The sequence below is a fragment of the Podarcis melisellensis genome (genome assembly GCF_964234715.1).
Source record: "Podarcis melisellensis genome assembly, chromosome: 5".
Taxonomy (NCBI): domain Eukaryota; kingdom Metazoa; phylum Chordata; class Lepidosauria; order Squamata; family Lacertidae; genus Podarcis; species Podarcis melisellensis.
In genome coordinates this window covers 60,745,153-60,766,282 of record NC_138537.1, presented here as the reverse complement: position 1 = coordinate 60,766,282, position 21,130 = coordinate 60,745,153, and the positions used below count along the sequence as shown (strand labels likewise).

The window sequence follows — 21,130 nt, the reverse complement described above, 5'->3', positions numbered from 1 at the left end:
TATCTACTTCCAGTGTTCTGACATATCATTCAGTCATTCCTGTCTATTCCCTGATATATGGTGCGTCCACAACACAGACTCCCTTTACCAATCTGTCAGCTACATATTTTTTTGCTATTTGTGAAATGACTGGTGACAAGGGACTGGTAGAACAAAACCAACAACCCTAAGGTCTTACTCAGAAGCAGTGTTAGGACCTGGGATAGAAAAGCTAGGAGCCAAATGGCTCATTGGACCTGGGTTGTGGGTGCCAAAACGGAATGTCTAGTCGCCATTTGGGGGGTGGGTCGGCAACCCTTTCTATTTATTATTTTGATAATCATGAACTAATATGCAATTCAAATAACTTACACATTGTTAATACCACACTTTTAACAGAAATTTTCAATACATGTTTAATTTGGTGCTTACAATAAAAATATTGGTACCATTACTTCAGTTTTTTTCAAAACGCTCTACTCTTTATTGTTAAACTCCTTAACATATTGCCTACATACACTTCAAGGTTTCAAAGCACATACATTTCAGTAATCCTTGAGTTTCAGCCAGCTGCAAAAAAAAAATGGCACCCAGACCTTTTGAGGTGCTCGCAAATGGAGAATCTTTATAGATGCAAAATGCGCCGGGCGCCCTGCTAATTTCGAACCCTGCCCAGAAGTTTTACTCACATGCCCTCCCAATGTGCGAACAATCGCGGCTGTGCCAAAGCGACCGTGTCCCAATGTTGCATGTACTGACTAGCTCTGGAGCAGGCATCTGCATGTACAGTGTAAACATGTGCAGGAACTGAGCTGTACATAAAGTCTCCTTGCACTTTTGAGGCTCCAGATCACATGGAAGATGTCACTCAAAGGCCACGCAGAGGCCATGGGGCAAGACTATTTGGCCATTGTTGCTTGGAAAGGAAAAGAAAACAGAAACAAAGCCTCGTACACAAATACACTTATTTCAGTTCTTCGGAAACAAAGCTCTTTCTTGTGCCACCTGGGAATATAAGAGACTTCCAGCATTATAACGAATTGAAGTCCAGCAATTCCATGGTGTAACTGCTGTGAAGTTGGCTTGCAAAATATCACTAATGTCCATAACTTTCAATTAATTGTTCTTTGCATGGGTCTTGCAAAGCAGTCCTGCTCCTTCCTGCCAGTGTATGTTTGCCTCCTATACCAGACTATGTTCAGTAGGCTCCAATACCACCTAACATGCCTCCTCAGTGACCCCTTATTTATGATTACCAGCTTCCTGATTATATATTATACACATTATTTCAGCTCTCTCTCTAGAGTCATAAACCAGACCGCAGTAATTCAGAAGCCTGAAAATCTGCTCAATATAATAAGGGCTTTTATCTTCTGCACATTAATTTGTTGAACCACCTGTAAATTGCATATTTATATTTCTAAAAACATGTGAAAGCAATGGGAATTGCCTAATAATTATTCCTAAGTGTGCCGTATAAGAACATGATTTTCTCCCTTCACTGTCCATTTATCTGCCAGAGCAAATATTTAGTAGTTCTTCAGGATTCGGAAGGATTAAGTCTACTGGCATTTGCATTTGTTGTCTTTGTAGAATGGACAGCCGCCTCTTAAAATGCTACATATCGTTCCAATAGAACATATCGTTCCAATAGATTTAAGGAACGCAAAAATTACAATAGGAACAAATGTGCACCGGAATTCAAAAAATCACATAGCTAGATCTAAGTATCCAGGACACTTCCACAAATGCTGCAAGGTAGGCAGATTTTAAAGCAATACAAAAACTGAAACACACCCATCCTTCCAAAATCGGACTGCTCCAAATTTTGTAACACTACTGCAGCAAAGCAATGTGTACAGAAATCCACATAATGGGAGAAAGTGCAATAAAAATGTATGTATTAGTGAAAACAACATAAAGGTAAAGGTAAAGGGACCCCTGACCATTAGGTCCAGTCGCGGACGACTCTGGGGTTGTGGCGCTCATCTTGCTTTACTGGCCGAGAGAGCTGGCCCACAGCTTCCGGGTCATGTGGCCAGCATGACTAAGCCGCATCTGGTGAACCAGAGCAGCACATGGAAACACCGTTTACCTTCTCGCCGGAGCGGTGCCTATTTATCTACTTGCACTTAGATATGCCAACTGCTAGGTTGGCAGGAGCAGGGACCGAGCAACGGGAGCTCACCCCATCGCGGGGATTTGAACCGCCAACCTTCTGATCGGCAAGCCCTAGGCTCTGTGGTTTAACCCACAGCGCAATCCACACATTATTTGGGGTGAAATTCTGTTGTATATATCAAGGGTGTGGCCCTCCTGGTGTTGCTGTATTCCAACTTTCATCAGCCCCAGCCAATGGAATCATGGGAGTTTCAGCCCAACTACAAGCGCCCTAACCTGGGGTATAAATGCTTCCCGTTTGCCCTTCTGGTTTCTCATTCCCTACTTTCCAGACGGGGAATGGTTTAAAATGGAACACAAGACTCTCTGGCTTTGGAAAGTTAGATTTTTAAAAAACCCACAGAGTTAGGATTCATGTTACAAACAAACCAACTCAAAATTATGTACTCATTTAAAATATTTATATATTGTTGAACACTGCAGATTCCTCTATTCCAGGGATGTCCGAGAGACTGCGAGCTATTCCCACTAAAAAAACACTGGCAGTGATCTACCCATTGCATTGACCAGAGTCGTTGAGATTTTTTTTAGGGGGCCACAGTTGTTCAGCTTTTTTTTCTTCCCCCTTTTCCTTTTCCGGGGGGGGGGGAGGGGGGCTTGTCCTGCGATTGGCCAGGGATACCCCGTGATCAACCTGTTGGGACATCCCTGCTTTATTCTGATGAGAGCACCTGCTATTTTTCCATTACCCATAATAGGTGGCCAGAAACCAAGGAACTCTTCTCACACAGCTTGAAGAGCAAATTTAAAAGGATCCATTATATATAAGCATTAATATTATTCAATATGAAAAACAGAAATATTTGCTTCCTAAAAACTTTCCATGAATAGTATTCTAGTAAGATTCCAGCACCCTGATGAATCTGAATTCCAAAAGAACGAGCAAGACAAGAACCACAAACAATTAACTCCAAACCAAGTCACTTCTTGTTCAAAATCTCACAAAATTCATTCCAAAAAAGCACTCCTGCAGCTCCAAGCACCATGCAAGAAGAACCCACAAAGAATTTTTAAGTCACCCAAACCACCGTGTGTGAGTTTGTCAAGAAACAGGGCAGTCTCAGTGCTTTGATAACAAGCAAAAGAATTCTCAGTATGTGTGTGTGTGTGGGGGGGGAGTTGACTTGTTAGAGCCAGAGGAAAATACCTATTAAAACAAATTGCAGAATTCTTTCACCACGATTAATAATACACAACCATATCCATCACACCGAGACATTACGGCATCAATAACATTATAGTTAAGTGGTTTATTACAAAAGGCCTTTTTTAAAAAAACCAACTTGGACGCTTAAAAAAAAATAGACCACCAAAATAAAATGTCCCTTTCCCCGCTTTTTTGCTCGCCGATGCATTTATATAAGTGAATTTTTGTTGTAGTAGTTACTGTGCTCCCATTCATTCTTAAGCTTTAGTGGTTTCAACCGCAATTTATCAGCCGGGAGTGGAAAATACCTGGCACCTACTTAAAATGCATGGAGCTAGCAATAAAATTAACCTTGTGGCAATTGTTTTCCCACATGTTTGATAGACCAATGTCAGCTCATCTGTTAGAGGGAAATAAAAAAGTCAAGCCTAAATGTACAAAAAATTATGATGGAAGTCTTAAATAAAGCAAGGGTAATGCAAGTTTATTGAGTCAAAAATCAATCAATCAATGAGCGAGTGGATTAGGAGCACCTCAGAAGCCCCAAAGAAATAATTTGCCCGAACACTGGGATTTAACGGTGGAGGACCAAATTCCAACACTTTTAGGAAGTAAATAATGAAAAATCAATTCAAAAGGAAAAACAGATCAAGAACCCTGGATTCTGACACGCCGACACATTTATTGCTGAATACCATTTCTCGGCTGACCCGAAAACTTCGGAAGGTGTTTATTTACTTTCAACACCTTCCAGAGATCAATATTTTTAATTTGGATCCGAGTTATTATTTTTCACATCACAGCATCAGGGAGCGGAGTAAAGTGGCTCATATTTTAGAGCTAAAAAGATCGATATGACAGCTTCACCTTCAGCGCAGCCCCCTGCAGTTGCCTAGGTGCACATCATAATGTCCCACAGGGGGGTGCAGGTGCCACGGCGCAGGGAGCAGGTCATTACCCAGCCAGGGAGTGAGACAGCCTATGATTTAGCTGATCATGAAGGGCCTGGTGCCCTTAGAAAACCAATCTTGTTTCCTCTCACTTTATCAGGCCTGTCTTTTGCCCAGCATACGAGTAGTTGTTGGGGTGGGGTGGGGGGAAGAAAGAGGAGAGGAAAGAGGGAAAACGGGGGGGGGGGGGAGAGAGAGAGAGAGAGAGAGAGAGAATCTGTATCATAAAGCTGCCCTGCATTTTGAATGCATCCATTCTTTTTTCTCCCTCTGCACCCCGTTTTCAACCTCTTCTCTTACTAGGCGACATCTGTAAAGCCGCAATTAATTCTTCATACGTTTCTCCAAATGTTATTCAGCAAGCAAGGGCATGGGGGTGGAGGATGGGATCTTCTGCAGCAAGGAAGCATCATTCATGAGGTCCAGTGGCTTGATCGATCACCACTCACTGGGGTTGAGGAGGCAGCTAGGAGAGTTATGAACTCAGTCAGTGGATCACTTGCCCTGACGTCTCCTCTGCTGCCACTGCTGCATGGGCTGCTTCCCTCCTGGGTCTGAAAATAGCCACGCGTTCCTTGGCAGCTTACTTAACTCCTAAGCAGAATTCAGGACAACGCTGGGCCCTTACAGTGTGCCAGTTTACAAAGCCTGAAAACAAATGGGCAGAAGTCGTTTGCTGGGTGTTGATTTCCCTCTTAAAGGTGGGATATCAAGCGTCTGAATGCTCCCTCCACATAAAAACGGCTGCTCTCTCACACACAACTAGCATGTCAGAAAAAAAAGTTAGTCTGGACTCTCTTCTCTGGCATATGAGACAGAGTTGGAATGCAAATGTCTGTGTGTTCTCTCCCTCAGAGAACAAACAAACAAACTCAACCCTTTAATTGACTCTATAGATTTCCACCACCACCAGTGGTGGAGAATCTTGAGGACCACAGGCCTAATTTGGCCCACCAGGCTGTTTGGCCAAGCCAGGTGTATGGCAAGTGTGACTAGGCCCAAGGTGGGTTCTGCAGGCATTGCTGATCATCGGCACCCACAAAGCCCTGCTAAAAGCTCCGTGCACACCACTTGTCAGCCCCCAACAATCAAGTGCTTCACTGGAGCTTGCAAAGCGTACATGGGGGGAAATGGGTAGATGATGATGTGATATCAGGTAATAAGACCTGTGGGCTGTCATGCCCCACGGCTGGCAGGGGAGGTAAGGACCCTCACCTTTGCCACGAAGGATACAAAATGTATGGTCAAGGGCAGTTCTAGCCACAATGATGGCGTTTCATGCAATCCATGCCAGCCAACGCTGACAAAGAATACCAGAAGGGAATAGGGTGGGTGATCAGCTTTCAGAGAGACAGTGGTTGAGCAAAACTGGATTGACCATAGCAGTAATGGTCAGCTGTAGCAGAACTTCTGAGTGTGAATGTATAACGAGACCAACTATTTATGGTGAACAAGGGAGGTCTTCAAAATGTCTACCTTCTCATGCTGAACTCCAGCAAATGTCACAGCACATAAACAAAATGCCCCCACCCAGCATTGATCCACATTCCTAGCCTTTCCCATTCTTTTCCTATGTCTCTGAATCCCTGATCTCACTCCCCATCCCTGATCTCACTCACAATCCCCAACTCTAAAGTATGGTGCTCAAAGGAGAATAGTTTGCTTTAAAACGGAAGTTTGCATAAAGCTTGGTATATAAGTGGACTTGGAAGGAAGTCTTATTATTTTTCCAATGGTGCTTACCGCCAAATAAGTGCATATGGTATGATAAAGGTAAAGGTGCCCCTGACCGTAAGGTCCAGTCGCAGACGCTCTGGGGTTGCGGCGCTCATCTCACTCTGTAGGCTAAGGGAGCCGGTGTTTGTCCGCAGACAGCTTCTGGGTTATGTGGCCAGCATGACTAAGCCATTTCTAGTGAACCAGTGCAGTGCACGGAAACGCCATTTACCTTCCCGCCAGAGCGGTACCTATTTATCTACTTGCACTTTGATGTGCTTTGGAACTGCTAGGTTGGCAGGAGCTGGGACTGAATAACGGGAGCTCACCCCGTCACACTACAAGATATCCACTTCATCCTTAGTGCTTAGGGGCCAAACAAACTATACATTAAAAGCATCATTGCATTTAACTTCTACATTTGAAGTTGCAAATAGCATCCACTGGGGCTGGGTGATAACGGGTGGATTGTGTTCAATGCTGTTCCTACTCAGAGTAAACCCCTTAAAGTTAATGGGAATGGCTAACTTAGGGTTATTAATTTCAGTAGGCCTTCTCTGTCAATGTCAATTTTCCCTCAATGCAGGGAAGTGATTTTCTTCAGGAGGACAAGGGTTAAACACCTCCCGTAATAATTTTCAGAACTTTTAGTTGCAATCTGCATTTTAGAAAACGTGCACATTAAATCCAAAGATGTACCCATTTTGGCCTTAAAAGGGTGTGTGTGTGTTAAAACTGCAAAACATTATGCTGAGGTACGTTCTGAATAATTTCCCTGAATGGTTTTATATCCCAGGATCTATGGCGGCAATTAGGCAAATACTAAACAGAACACATCCCCAACAATACAAAACTGTGTTTATATTTTTGCTTGAGAAATGCTAGCTAGAGAGCCGCTACTACACCAAGTTTAAACTATTCATTGTCATTTGTCTTGCCTGCAGATTCAGGGAGCCCCCTAGCTGTCTCTCTGCTAAGCACAAAAGAAAGTCCCACTGATTCCAACCCAACTTCTGCCGAAGTAAGTTTAACACTTTCCTCAGACTTGTTCTGAATGTTGCAAAACTTAGCATACACAATCAACAAACACTCAAAATTATAACTGCATCTGAGCAAGCATCACTGCAGATAAATAACAATTATGGGACTTTCACAATGTTTCCTTTGAGCTATCAGTTCAGCACAGTAATTGCATGCAAATACGGAACGGTGCCCTGCTCACTTTCAATGATCTGAGTTTCTCTCAAGCCTCTGAGTTTCTACCTTTAACTTTTCCTTCTTCTTCAGGCAGACTAATACTTAGAGCAGACAGGAGCAATAATATGAAAACCTCTCCATTTTCCAAGTTACTGAATGCAGAAAGGAATACCGTCCTTGGCCCTCAGTGCAGTATTATATACTGGCAGAACACAGATAAATATTCCTGCATCAGTGAAAAACATGAATTCTAGTCTGAAGAGTTTTTGTCCCAAGTTACACTAGCTACACAATTATAACTCACGGCCTTTGAATATCAATACCCTCTGGGGTATATGCGTCTCCTAATTCTGTACTAAACAAAACCAGTTTGTTAATATGCTGACCTCAAGTTATTGTTTGTTAAGCATATCACATCATAAAAATACAAAAAGAACACACATTTACAAAACAGAGCAAAAGAAAAACCAACTTGACATCTTCAATGTTTAAATTAGTCAAGTGAATTTTTTGACAATTTAGATTCATAATATGCTGTGTTATTGTTTCGGTGGTTGAGTTGCTCATCTCACATTTGTAGTACAGCTTTTGTTACAAAGTATAATGCGTTAGAGGAAAGAAAACTAGAGATAGACTGTAACAGGAAAGAATACAAGTGTTCATGTGTTAACCACTTTGTTCTTTTGCAAATTGATCCCGAAATGTTCAAATGCAGCTGTTACAAAGCTTTTTATATGTGTGTGTCTATATTCCATATGTTAGTATGTGTGTATATTCCTTACAAAATTCCACATGCGCACAATAATTTCATGATGCACAACTTTTCCCTTGGATTTTTCAAAGGTGACCACAGATATCTCAGTTGTTCAGTGATAAAAGGTATGTTGAAGGGACTTTATTTTTAGAAAGCTTTCTCAAGTCTCTTTGGGGTTATTTAAACTGCTAATCCAGAAACTGAAACACCCAAAACCACTACTCTCAGTGGGTCTTTTTAGTAAAATATATAATTTCTTTCACGATTCCTATTTTCATATAAAGTAGGATTTTAAAAAATTGCTTTTGTGAGATGCTTAACATAAAATTGTGTTCGTAGGGTCGCGAAACTTTATAATTCTTATTATCTCTGGATTTTGTTTCTATCACAGTTTTAAAATCCCCATACATATATAAAACCCATCAGTGTATCATCTGTTTTCATGCACCATATTAACTAAGGGATTAGACTGTAGCTCACTTTGAAAAGTGAAGTGTCAAAAGAAGACATTCGTATAACCTTACAGCCACAGCATCCGTGCATTTGTATCTCAGTGTGGGATTTAGGTGCACAGAACTGCCAAGACAAAAATTAACAAAGCATCAGGGGATATCATGGAGAAACACAAGGTTAGCATGAACTAAGAATTTTGTCTTCCCGTGGAATAAGGAGACACAAAGTTGACACTTTCAGACAGTAAAAAAAAAATGCCCAGTTTCTTTTCCTTTACAAAGTCACTAGTTTAATTTGAAAATTAACATATGGGCAATTATAAAAAGCATTATAATATTCTGCTGGAACAAGATGCAGGGACCAGGCTACCTCAAGGACAGTCTCTCTCTACACTCATATGTAACTTGCCTGAGCCTTAACACCACAGGGCATTATTGGTGGTGGCACTACCGTGTGTGTGCAGGAACAAACAGGCTGAGCCTGGGGCTGCTTTAAATGCAGCAAAACCAAGCCCCCCAGCTAGCCGGATTGGCCGGCTGAGGGCGTGATGCGGGCCCGGATCTCCTAGTGACACAGGGGAGGGGCCAACCACGCCCCCCTGCAAAGCGAGTCCCACTTGCAACCCCTCTGCTCCCCTCATGGAAGAGGAAAGGCTTTGTGGATTTCTCTCTCCAGAATGTCCAAGTTGCCTTTCCCTATTTTCAGATAGCACTTTTATTCTGGAAAAGAGCTTATGACTGAGTCTGCTGTTTAAAGAGCCCACTCCCATTTCTGTTTTCATAGTTTTTGCATGTTTAATGCTGTGGTGTGATTTTAATTTTATGTGTGATTTTTTAAAAAAAATATTTATAAAATAAATTTATAAAAATAGATGGAAGAATGCAATTTGGTCAGAGAAGAGCTTTTGATATATAAGTTTTCAGATATGAAGACAACCATTCTACGTAGCCCAACGCTGTGATAGCAGCATAAGATGGCAGGCTTTTGTGCAATGAAAAGGTAAATAGTAATGGTTCCCAAAAATCATATCCATCAGAATATCCGATGCTATAGAATTTCACACAGACAACTGGGGAAGTCCAACAACATTAGTTCTAACATGTACCAGGGCATGCTTTAAAGACAAACATGTAGTTGGTCAGCCATAATATAACTCGCTCCAGACTGATGATATTTAAATAACATTCTATGTCACAAACCTTTGCTGTCCCTTTTGCTTTCAGTGTTTAACAACCCAGTGGAAGGGCCAATTGCTTTTTAAATACTGTTTTTATTTATTTTCATAGTACAGAATTAATAACTAACTTCTCCCACAGACCGGTTAAGCCACGACTCCCAAGCTGGATTGCCCGACTTTCCCCACGTGACATTCTGCCTCCAAAAGCATCCTTTGGGTACGAGAGGAGACCAGACTGGGAGAGAAGGATTTCAACAGGAACCCCATGTGATTCGCATCAGGTCCATTCGACCCTCTGTGGCACATTCCATGCTTAGTATGCACAGGGCGCAGATCATAGCTGGCATTTGTGTGATAAAGATATCTAGGAGCTAATCTGGGAAAAGCCATCTGCAAAGATGAGTTTAAGGCCACTGCCAGTCAAGGCCGATCAGTACTAAGCTAGGATGACTCCTCATTTGGGTTCAAGTAGGACAGCTCTTTGGAACCTTTCTACCTTTTTAAGGCTTCTGTTTGGGCGGGGACAGAGGAAAGCTGCACAGTTTGCACATCAGACAGATTGTCAGGAAAGAAGTTCTGGTGTGACATTTCACTCTTAATGCCTTAGTGTTGCAGTAAAACAAGACAACTGGTGAAATTATAGGAAAATAAATGCGTAATTTCTTCCTCATTTAGCCATTTTTGAGGCTGGAGTATAGGAAAGTCATTAATGTTATGTCCTCCTATTGATGTTCTAAGCCTTTCAGGGGATAAGTAATGCTTTTCCTATACTCCTCCATGTGGCCAGTTAAATTAGACACATTATTTCTGTGCTGTTGGAGAACACTGATCAATAGACACTTGGAAAGCCCTCTACAACTAAGTAGAAACATTTCCCCAGTGTCAAAAGAAGTCTGGTTCGAGTTTGTACATTGCAACCATTGTTAAACCGAACAACAGAACAAATAAGTATTTCTGACATTTTAATACTACCATTAGAGGCCAAGAAATTATCTTGTCCATTAAATAAAATTAGACAGAAGGTACTTTCCTTTCTCTTTCCCCTCTTTCACAAAGTTTTGTGGTCTGGCATGGAATATCATGCCAGGCATTAGTTGATAATGGTAAACAGAACTTTTTACTGTCTTGTAAACTGAAGAAGATATTGATGTCAACAGTTTTGGGTTGTTTTTTTAAAGGAATATGATAATTCTTCCATCCACAAATCACACTCAAATTGCATCACTATGATGATGATGATAATAAGGATTTATTACCCGTCCTTCTCTCTAAGAGAATGTCACAAGAATTTAAAATATAATATTTAAAACAGTTTAAAACAAATTGCATTTCAATACTCATAAAGCCATAGTTATATACAGAAGGGGTGGCTAACTTTATGGGCCTCCAGATTTTCTAGCATCAAACTCCGATCAAACCCAGCCAGCATGGCTAAAGGTCAGGGATGATATGATATGCAGTCCATCAATGTCTAGAGAACCACAGGATAACCACCCCTGATTCTTATGTACAGCAGCAGGATCCTGCCTTGAAAATCCTTCCTTGGCTTTTTGGGTGATTTAGGCACTGGTGTACAGCATAAATAGTGAAAGCCTTTAAACTGTATGATCAAACAAGTCAAACACAGACTACCACACAATTGTTTCTTCCGATCCTGGATGTTGGGGTACCTATGTATGCACTGCTCCTATGTTAAATATAATCCAAATACTCCTGGTTTAATGTATGACATGCAGCCCAGGATTAATATTGTGCCACCATACTAAATATCAAGGATGGCACTAATGAAAAAGGTTTGACATGCTGGTCGTTTTTTATGTAGGGCTGTGCAACAAACCCAGAAGCTCTCAAACCACGGTTGTAATGTCTAATGTCTAATTGAAGTAATGGAGACCCCCTTTAAACCCCTAAATGGCTTAGACCTCTTTTCCCCATATCATTATGCCTATTTGTTAAGATCTGATGGAGAAGCCCTCGTTTGTGTCCCACCTATTACAGATATACAGCTGAAAGGGACAAGTGATATGGGCTTCTTAATGGCTGCTCCTAAAATATGACACACCTTGTACAACTGGTCCTCTTCCCCACTGTCCTTCACTAATTCTTCATATTCTAGCAGGCTTTTGTTTCATGAGTCAAACAGCGTTTTATTGCTGGTTTTAGCTGCTGGCCCTTTCTCTTTTATATTACTGTATTTTGAATGTTCTTTGCTGCCAGGAAAAAATGCATTTATTTACGCTAGATGATCGGGATGCTTGCTTGAAAATAGGGTAATAAGGATCCGAAAACAAACTCTGAAGAAGCCTAATGACCATATAGCTATGAAGAAACATAGTTAACAGCTCTGGTGAAAGTCATTGATAACCAGAACTTATTAATAGATTTCAAGCCTTATTTTCAAATGCTAGATAAGCAGAAGACCTAGTTGGCATTAACTACGGTTAAAGACAGTGTTGACATCATAACTAAAGTTAAGGGGAAATTCACCGTAGGAAGAGAATGCATATGGTTGTTTTTCAACTCCTCTCTTAGACAAGCATTCAGTGTCTGCAGTCCAATATTATAGTTTGTTTCATATATATTTCTATGAATGCTGTTTTACTGGTGGCTGAAGAAGTGGGTTTGGCCTCCCAAAAGCTTGTGCCATCATACATTTCTTATGTTTCAGGTGCCATAATATAATCCTATAATACATGCCTGCGAGTAAATCCCATAAAAATGAATGAAGCTTACTTCCAAGTAGGCTTGCATAGGATTGTACTGGCAGTTAATTTTCCTATAGATTAGCAGCCATTATCGCTCTGGAATGTGTTTTCCAAATGTTATTTCTGAACAACATTGTGGTATTTTTGTCTCGGGTTTCAGAACTGCAGTAGGCTTTTAATCTATGCAAATAAACCTATAAATAAACTTCATTAATTAATGTCTGCCATGTCAAATTCTAATTAAGCAATCTACAATATAATAGGAAGCTTGCCCAGTATTTAGGATACTTATTCATCAATCAAGTTAATTTAAAAATCAGGCGTTTTGAAAGCACGCAAAAGCGTTGAGGTTTCTATTAAAAAACCATGCAGGAGAAGACGCTGCGGCGTCAGAACATCTCATGATACCAATATAAAAAGGAGTTTTCAGGATGAAGTATTGCTTTCTTTTCTGCCATCAATACTTCATTATAGCAAATGTAATATTCACAAGCTCCAATATGCCCATTAGTTCATATTACTAAATAGTATTCATGCTATTACTCCCGCGAGTCACGATGTTCTTATTTATGAATTAGCTGAATGTCTATGAGCAAATGCATTAGCAAGTTTCTTCACACAGCATTTCATTATTTTGCAAGCAATTATTTTCAGATTTTACCATCTGACAAGAGTTTTGAGAGACAGCTCCGTTCCAGGCAAAGTACTTCATCCAGCATAATATATGCCTTTCAAAAGGCTCTGGCTCCTACTTTAATCACTGCCAAGCCACATTCACAAACTTTAAAAACGCCATTAGTTGTTGTGCGCCAGCCTCACTGAAATCAATGGACATTGTGTAAGTCAACAGAGTCGGAGACCGTAGCGAACGGTGCCCTGGCTGAACCCACACTGCCTAATCTGGTTACAAAATTTTCTTCCCAAAGTGCAATGGGATTTTCTGTTACTTTTAAAATACCTTTCGCTAAGCCAGGTGAACGCTGCATTTCTCTGTGCTAACCTCAGGAAGAGCATGGAGGGAAGTAATGACATAAGAGGCTTGGAGAAGGCTGCAGTGATTGACTCTGTTTCTGCTGGATTTTGATTCAATGGATCCTTGGCTGAACTGGCTTTCTTTCCTAGCTCTTTCCTCCTCCAGCGAGTGCCTCTGGTCTTCAAGGAGCCAGGAGGGAGGCTGCCACCCTCTGTGATTGTCCCCCCTGGCCTGGACACAGCAGAGAGGCTCTCTCTAATCTTCAAGGAGGAGTGTGAGGTAGTTATTCATTGTCATTTAAAATGGGGGGGGGGGTTTTACAATGAGCCCCTCCTGTAAGCCTTGTCTTCTCTCCAGCACCTCCACTCCAGGTGTCCCTGAAGAGACCCACTTTTGTTTGCTGAATGGGGCAAACCAAATTGGCCTTTTCGGACAATGGGCGGGGCACTTGGCTTGGGAGATCAAAATGAGGCGGGATTAGTTGGTGGGGTGGTCACGGATTGGCTGGGTGCAGAGGAGCGTTGGGAGGCACCAACTGGGGAACCCCCAAGGAAAGAAGACTCAGAACCAGGGGAATGGTGGTGGGACGACAACAAGTGGTCCGAGGGAGAAGAGGAAGACTGAGAGGAAGAGGAAGTGGAAGAGGTAACAGGGTTTAGTTGCTTCCATCAAAACACTCTCGTGGGGGGGGGGGCAACCCTTTAAAGTCATTCTTCAAAACAGCGCTTTTACACGACCCACCCCTAGGGAAGATAACAACGCAACAAAACTCCCAACAGTCACAATTAATTGCATTTCCCCCAAAAATCCAGTTAAAATTATTTTGTTGAATTAATTCATCAAAACAGGTGGACTTGAATAAAATCGGAAAGACCCGTGAACCACCACTAGGTTTTACATCCTTCTAGCCCAGCAAAGCTAGCTTCAGAATATAATGAGGCAGTGTAGTACAAGTGGAACGGGGGAAGAAAGAAAAGTGACTTTAAATCAATTGATACATTTTAATTGAGTCATCTAAATCTGTATTCCCATTTATCCTTTATTAACACTTTGTCAGTTTAATACATTATAAAACCTGTTTCGGGGATCAGTTCAATATGCTAATTCAATATACCTGCTTTCTACACTTGATGCAAGCCAAGACAAAGCAGTTCTTGGTCTTTTCCTTTTAATTCACAGAAATGATTTGTTTTTTTATTTTCTACATTAGCTAAACACATCTATTCCAGTATCTTACGCTGAAGTTGGAGTTGTCACTCAAGTCACATTCAGAAACTTTTTTTTGGGGGGGGGAAGAGTTGTAGAGACATTAAAGAATCTGTTAACTATGTTGCTTGGTTAATAATAATAATAATGAATTTATATAAAATCTGACAGTTTCAAATCTGAAAAACAAAACTACATCCTTTAAGTTCTGCAACAGCACAAATCTCAGGGAAGTAAAAAGATACGATTTTGGAATGCAGGAATAAAGTAAATCATCTAACCATCAATTCTAGCATGCAGGGGGCCACCTAAATTGTATAATTTGACTTTTGAATGATTGGCATTATTAATGGTATTATAATTTGGCATTGTTATAATGAGGCTTTTATTGGATTGTTTTAGTTGAAAACACACACACACACAAACACACATATATAAAGATACAAGAGACAGTTTGCCTCTGGAATCAGCAAAAATTTAGAAAAGTATTTGCTGTCATTCTTATCATTTTTATACACATGTTTTTGTTTTATTACTTTTTTAGTGCAATTAACTAAAGTTGCAAAGATATTGGCAAATAATAATAAAGGTCCTCCATCCACTATCAAAATTTAGAGTTTTAGATAACGATAGCTCCTTCAACCACAGGGTCCCAGGACAGAGGGACATAGCAAAACAACCTAAAAGTAACATAAAACATGTAATCAAAATGGTAATAAAGAGGGCAAACAGCAGCAAAAGTAAAAGCTTATTCATTAACTTAACCTATAAAGCACTATGTACTTTGCTGGTGCATTTCTTATATTATTGGTGGTGCTCAATGTACATAGAGAGTTGGAATGAAAGAACTGCATATCTTGCTCTGCACCCTAAAGAAATAAAGCTCATGATTCTTGGAACTGTTGCCACACGTTCAACATCACGGGACGCTCACATGGAAGTATAATTTTGCACATACCAAATATATTAGGAAAGTGACAGCACTTCCAACAATTTGCAAGATGACTCTGTCGGTCAAAGACAAACAAATTAATCATCTCACTGGGTTTGCCAAAGTTCCTGGGCTTGTCTAAAGTAGCTCTTTGGATTCCAGGTATGGTATATAGTAAGGAAGCAAACCTTACCCCGTCCCCACCATGTATTCTGGTATCAAGAGCTTTAAAAACTATATTCAGACAGCAGAAATAAGTTAACAAATCATTCAACAAAGCAAGGGTAATGTAGAACAGATTGGGGAAAGGAATGATGAAGGAGGAGGAGGATGGCGAAAATGTGTTTTGGTAGATAGGTACTTCAGATACTGCAGCAATTGTGATACAGAGCAACCAATTCTGGGCTGAAAAGTGGTATTTAAATATATCATAGTCACCATCATAATTTCAGCAACAATGCCAACGCGATCCTTTCCTGGGAGAGCTAGCAATATTCAAATTAGAAACTTCATTACAATAATGCTAAAGTGTCGTTGTGTTTGTGATGTTTTACTTCAAAGTCCTGGTAGGATGCAACAGAGGTAAACTCATGTTTCTTGGCCTTGTAGCCTGTTCTTGGAAATTTTTTCATGTGCTCCCCCCGCCCCAGCCAGATCATTTGAGTCAATTGCTCCTTTATGCTACTAGCCATTCAAATAGAGGCACAAGAGTCTGACAGACCCTATTATTTCACATGCACAGGCTCAGATTTAGCAACGGACTCCTGGATTTATCTGGGAATCTGAGCATGTGAAAGGTGCTCGTGTGCTTGACTAGAGGTCCCCATTTGAGTGCTTCGCTTTCAACCAAACGGCCGCGGCATCGGAGGGAAGTGGTTGAGGTGGTAAGGCACTCTCCCACTCCCACCGGGGAAAGTTTCATCCCATCTGGCCCAATGATTAATTGGGATGGGAGGTAAAAATGAGTTGTCTGTGAATGGTGAGCAAATGTTAAAGGCATTCTGCCACCCACCCCAGTTGAAAAAACCCAAAACAAAACAATGGCCCATGCAGACAGCAGAACTTCAGCTCGGTTTGCAGATCTCAGAGACTAACTCTACCTCAGCTTTGCAAATAAGTCTACAAAAGTTTCTAAATGTCTTAGCTCAAAGGTTCTCAAGTCCACCTGCCCACACATACCTATGTTTGGCCATTTGCGGCATACAAATAAGCCAAAAACGGGGCATATGGTGTGATCATTTGGTGGACAGTCTTACCTGCCATGGGTGAGTAGTCTATAAGCTTTAATTCAGTACAGTGGTACCTCGGGTAAAGAACTTAATTCGTTCTGGAAGTGCGTTCTTAACCTGAGGTACTTTAGCTAATGGGGCTTCCCGCTGCTGCCACACCATTGCCACACAATTTCTGTTCTCATCCTGAAGCAAAGTTCTTAACCCGAGGTACTATTTCTGGGTTAGCGAAGTCTGTAACCTGAAGTGTCTGTAACCCGAGGTACCACTGTATTTGATGGGCAACTGCATTTTTGAAAGAGACCTGGAGGGTGCTTCCAGATTATCTATTTTAGAACATTCAGGTTTATTTGTTTGCAGGGAGATTAGATGACGGTGACTATTTTATGAGCATTCGGTTCAATCTGTTTCCTTTGCAGGGAGCTTAGAGGCTACTGCAAAGCCAAATCGAGTGCATTCCCAGTGCATTTCATTACAATGATATTTGGAGGAAGTAGGCTTGTTGTGCAAAAGCTGCAAATCAACTATAATTGCACATACCACCATTTGTCCTGAATCCCACCAGAAATTAGCAATGGCCTGGAAGCACCTCTATAACGGACCCAGGGTTGCGCTTCATGTCACAAGTCACCTAATTACATAAAACAATGACCCGATACCAAGCGATTTATAATGAGTCACTCAGGTCCTATAAGTGATCACTCCTCTTGTAATATACAGCACACATTAAGCACAGTCTCCAAACATTCCATGGAAAAGGCACATTCAACAACTAGTCCTTGCATCTTCCGATGTCCAGTATATTAGGGAGCTAATTTTGTGTAAAAATAATACCTCAGCTCCACCTCCTGGTGATTGTGTGCAATTTTGCCTGGTGCAATGGTGGGGGTGGGAGAGGAAAGGAACTTTTAAGAGATAAAATAAGAGATAAAATGGTCCCTCAGAGCTAATCAAGTCTTTGAATTCTCTCCGTGCTAAATTCAATTATGTCAGTCTTCCTAAATCATTTCATGATATTTAGCAAAACTCCTTAACTGCCATATTTAATATGCTCACAAGACACGCAGCCTGTTCCATTCGTTTCTGGGAACACAATGATATTTTCTGAGACCCATTAATAACTTGCACAGGATTTATGTACATGATAAATCCAATTCAATTTCCTTTTTCAATTAATGACCAATTATTTGAGCCAAGCTTGACGGAAAATATTGCTCAAATACCATTAATCTAACAAAAATTAACTTTACCATTTTTGTAATAAGGAGAACATAATTTTAAGGTAAAATAATGCTCTTTATTTAATAATGTTATCCAATATTAAAGCACAGTTACTATTCCCTTGTTAAAAGGTCACATTAGCTCAAGGTACTGGCATTGATCACAGTGGGAGCATTTATATTTAAGCTTAAAGATTTTTAGCGTCTGCTGCAAACATATTCACATGCGTTCCTGGATGTTGCTATTCCCCTTTCTGGCTCTCAAAATCCTCAACCTCTTTCCCTACTAATTAGGCACTGCTTAATGCTGCTCAGAAATCGGAGTGATTTGGTTAATGACATCATGAAGCCATGTGATGTCACACATCACTAGCTATTGTGATGTCATAAATGTTCGCAAAGAAAATATGGGTTGCCTGAACCAATCAGAATTAAACGTCGGAAGATTGAGAGGGCAAAGAAGAAAGGAATATGGTACTGAGAAGATACACAAGGAGGAGGAAAACAAAGGGTGCTGGGCCGTAACAACAACCAGTAGTAACATTCAATGGGGAATTTCCATAATTTGCATGGATGGATTGAATGTGCTATTTATACAGGGGACATTAAAGTCGGAGAATATACAGTATACATCTAGTTATTAGCATATCATTCCCATCCTTTAAATCAGGTGTAGTGAACCTCTAAAGGTTGCTGAACTACAGCTATCAACTAACAGTGCAATATTGAACATGTCTACTTAGAAGTAAGCCCCATTAAGTTCAGTGGGGCTTACTCCCAGGTAAATATAGGATTTCACTCTTAATTGAGTGACTGGCCACTATTTTCTATGAGTTGCTGACTTAGCAAGTCAATGCAATAAATTTCCAATTTTATGTCTGAAAAAGCAACAATGACAATGACAACACAGCCTGGAAGAAAGGAAAGGAAATGCAAAAATCAGTGTTACTTTTATACTCCCTTCAATATTCTAACCCCCTTCGCTCTTATTTTCAAGGGCATTTAAAATAAAATAGTATTCACTCTGCTTTGAGGTAAACATTCAAGGTAGCATACAATATGTTTAACAGCCTCAGCATCTCAAAACAAAGTGGTTTTTTTAAAAATAGATATTAAAAGTAATTACAGAATTATCTACAAAAGTTGAGTTTTGAACTACAATTTCGGAAAACATCATTCAGGAGTTTTCAATTAAAATATGCACAAGGTCAGTATTGAGAGTACATGCTCAAGGGAAGTCTTGCCAGCTTTGATCTATAGGAGCTCATCTTAGGTTTTGGCTTGGCCTCTCCAGTGAGGTTTCATACTTGCAGCAAATAGTGAAGTAAGGTGACAATCGTATCAAACTGAAGTAGTGTGCCTTTCATTATCAGTTCTGAAGTTTTCTTCTGCCTACCCGTCCTTACCATTACACCCAGTCACTATAGTCGGCTCATAGCTCCCTCCCTACAGCAGTACCATTTCCCCTAGATTAGAAAGATCACTATCCCAGTCTTCTCATCTCAAGCAAAACAGCTATAACACGGGGAGACTTTCTTTTAAGCCAGTGAAAGGAAGTCAAATTTCCCTTCCTCTCTTTCTCTTTCTCTGCTGCTGCTGCTAGAATATATGATTCTTCCACTTCTCTCATTTGGTAGAGAAATCAATGCACAATCAGTTATTGATTTGCTCGAGAGAGCACATTTCAGAGGACCAGAACGCCCAACGAAAGCAGAAATAGTCAGGGAATTTCAAATGAAGAATGGAGAGTCAAATTGCAGCGGAAGGGCAAACAAGGTGAAAGATTAGGCTTATTTATTTGATTTTCCAGAAAGTTGGGAGATAAAGAAACATCTCTCAGTGGAGGTTTCTAAGGTGGAGAACACTGTGGCAAAATAAGGAGAGATCAGATCATTTCAGGTTTCACAGCGAGAGTGACTTTGGAGAGAGTCAGAACTACAACAAAGTTTATAAAATGAGGAGATACACCAGAAAACTGAAGGTGGTCTCAGTGGGCCACTGAATAATTTTTGTTGTTGTCCATCAAAGTGCATAAACATTTGTTTCCTTCAGCACTGGCATCGCTGTCAAAACCAGCAGTGTATTATGAAAACCATGGAGAATATTGTGGCAAAATGCAGCTTAAACAATGTTGTGAAAGCCAAGCTGCGGGGGAAAGCCCTTTTAACTGATATGTTTTCAGGGAAACGTTGGTTGACTGTCCCATAACTGTATCATGAAAACTGTGGGCCCTAGGCCTTGGTTTCCATTTAGTGTTCCTAAAGGAGATTATGACAATAGGTAATAACCAATGTTACATGCTTTCCCCTTCCTGAAATCCTACTGAATTATGTTTCAGTGGGTAAGGGAAAGTCTCAATAAAAGCTGGTTTTATTTATTTTTATACTCTGAAACTTCTACCAGGTATTTTATTTGCACGGCGTTATTGGAGTATATTTGATACTTAATGTTTTTTTTCCTAATTTCTTTTTTCTACTGGCAGGGGATTAGAAAGAAGAATTATGGCAACAAACAGAGAAGTTGATCTGTAAAGAAAATGGCAGACAAATTGGAAATAGTGGGCCTTCTACTCATTTGATAGAAACTTTATACTGAGTCAGATTATTGGTCTAGGTCAGTATTATCTACAAAGACAGGCAGCAGTTCTCCAAGGTTTCCAGCAGGAGTCTTGCCCCAGCCTACCGGGAGAAGACAAGGACTGAATTTGGGATCTTCTGTAGGCAAAACAGATGCTCTACCACCAAGCTGCAGCCTTTTCCTTTTCTACCTGGGCAATGCAAGTCTCTCTTAGGCCTCCTTTACGGGATCCTTGCCACCTGAAACAGCTACAACCATGCATGACTGTTCACTTTCCTAAGGGATGGAGCAAGCTGCCTCTAGACCAATGTTGGACCAGTGACTGTTACGGTCCTTTAGAAACAGAACTGGGATCAAGGATAGGCCTGTACCTTTTAAGGAAGGGATGGGGAACCTGTGGCCCTTCAGCTGCTATTGTCTCCAGCTAGCAGAGTCAATGGTTTAAGGATAATCGAAGCTGTGGTTCCACAACATGTGGAGAGCCTCAGGTTCCCCATTTCCGCTTTAAGGCAAGAGAGAAAGCGAGAGAGTAAATGGATGAAGCACCGCTATAATATCTAATAGCGCAAATGAGCTTCCCTCGTTGTGCAGCGAATGTGTAACTTAATTTCAAGTGTATTACATTAACTTAATGAAATTAAATTAAGTGTAACTTCATTCTAAGTCTACACATAAATGAAGTGTAGTTTTGTTTCCACCCTAAATGAATGCTGGAATCAGCGCTTGCAGTATGCC

General features: G+C 40.7%; 1 protein-coding gene across 4 annotated transcripts in view; it reads right to left on the bottom strand.

Moving 5' to 3' along the window:
• Positions 1–21,130, bottom strand: part of INPP5A (inositol polyphosphate-5-phosphatase A) — a 227,122-nt gene that overhangs the window by 137,762 nt on the left and 68,230 nt on the right. The window lies entirely within an intron of this gene.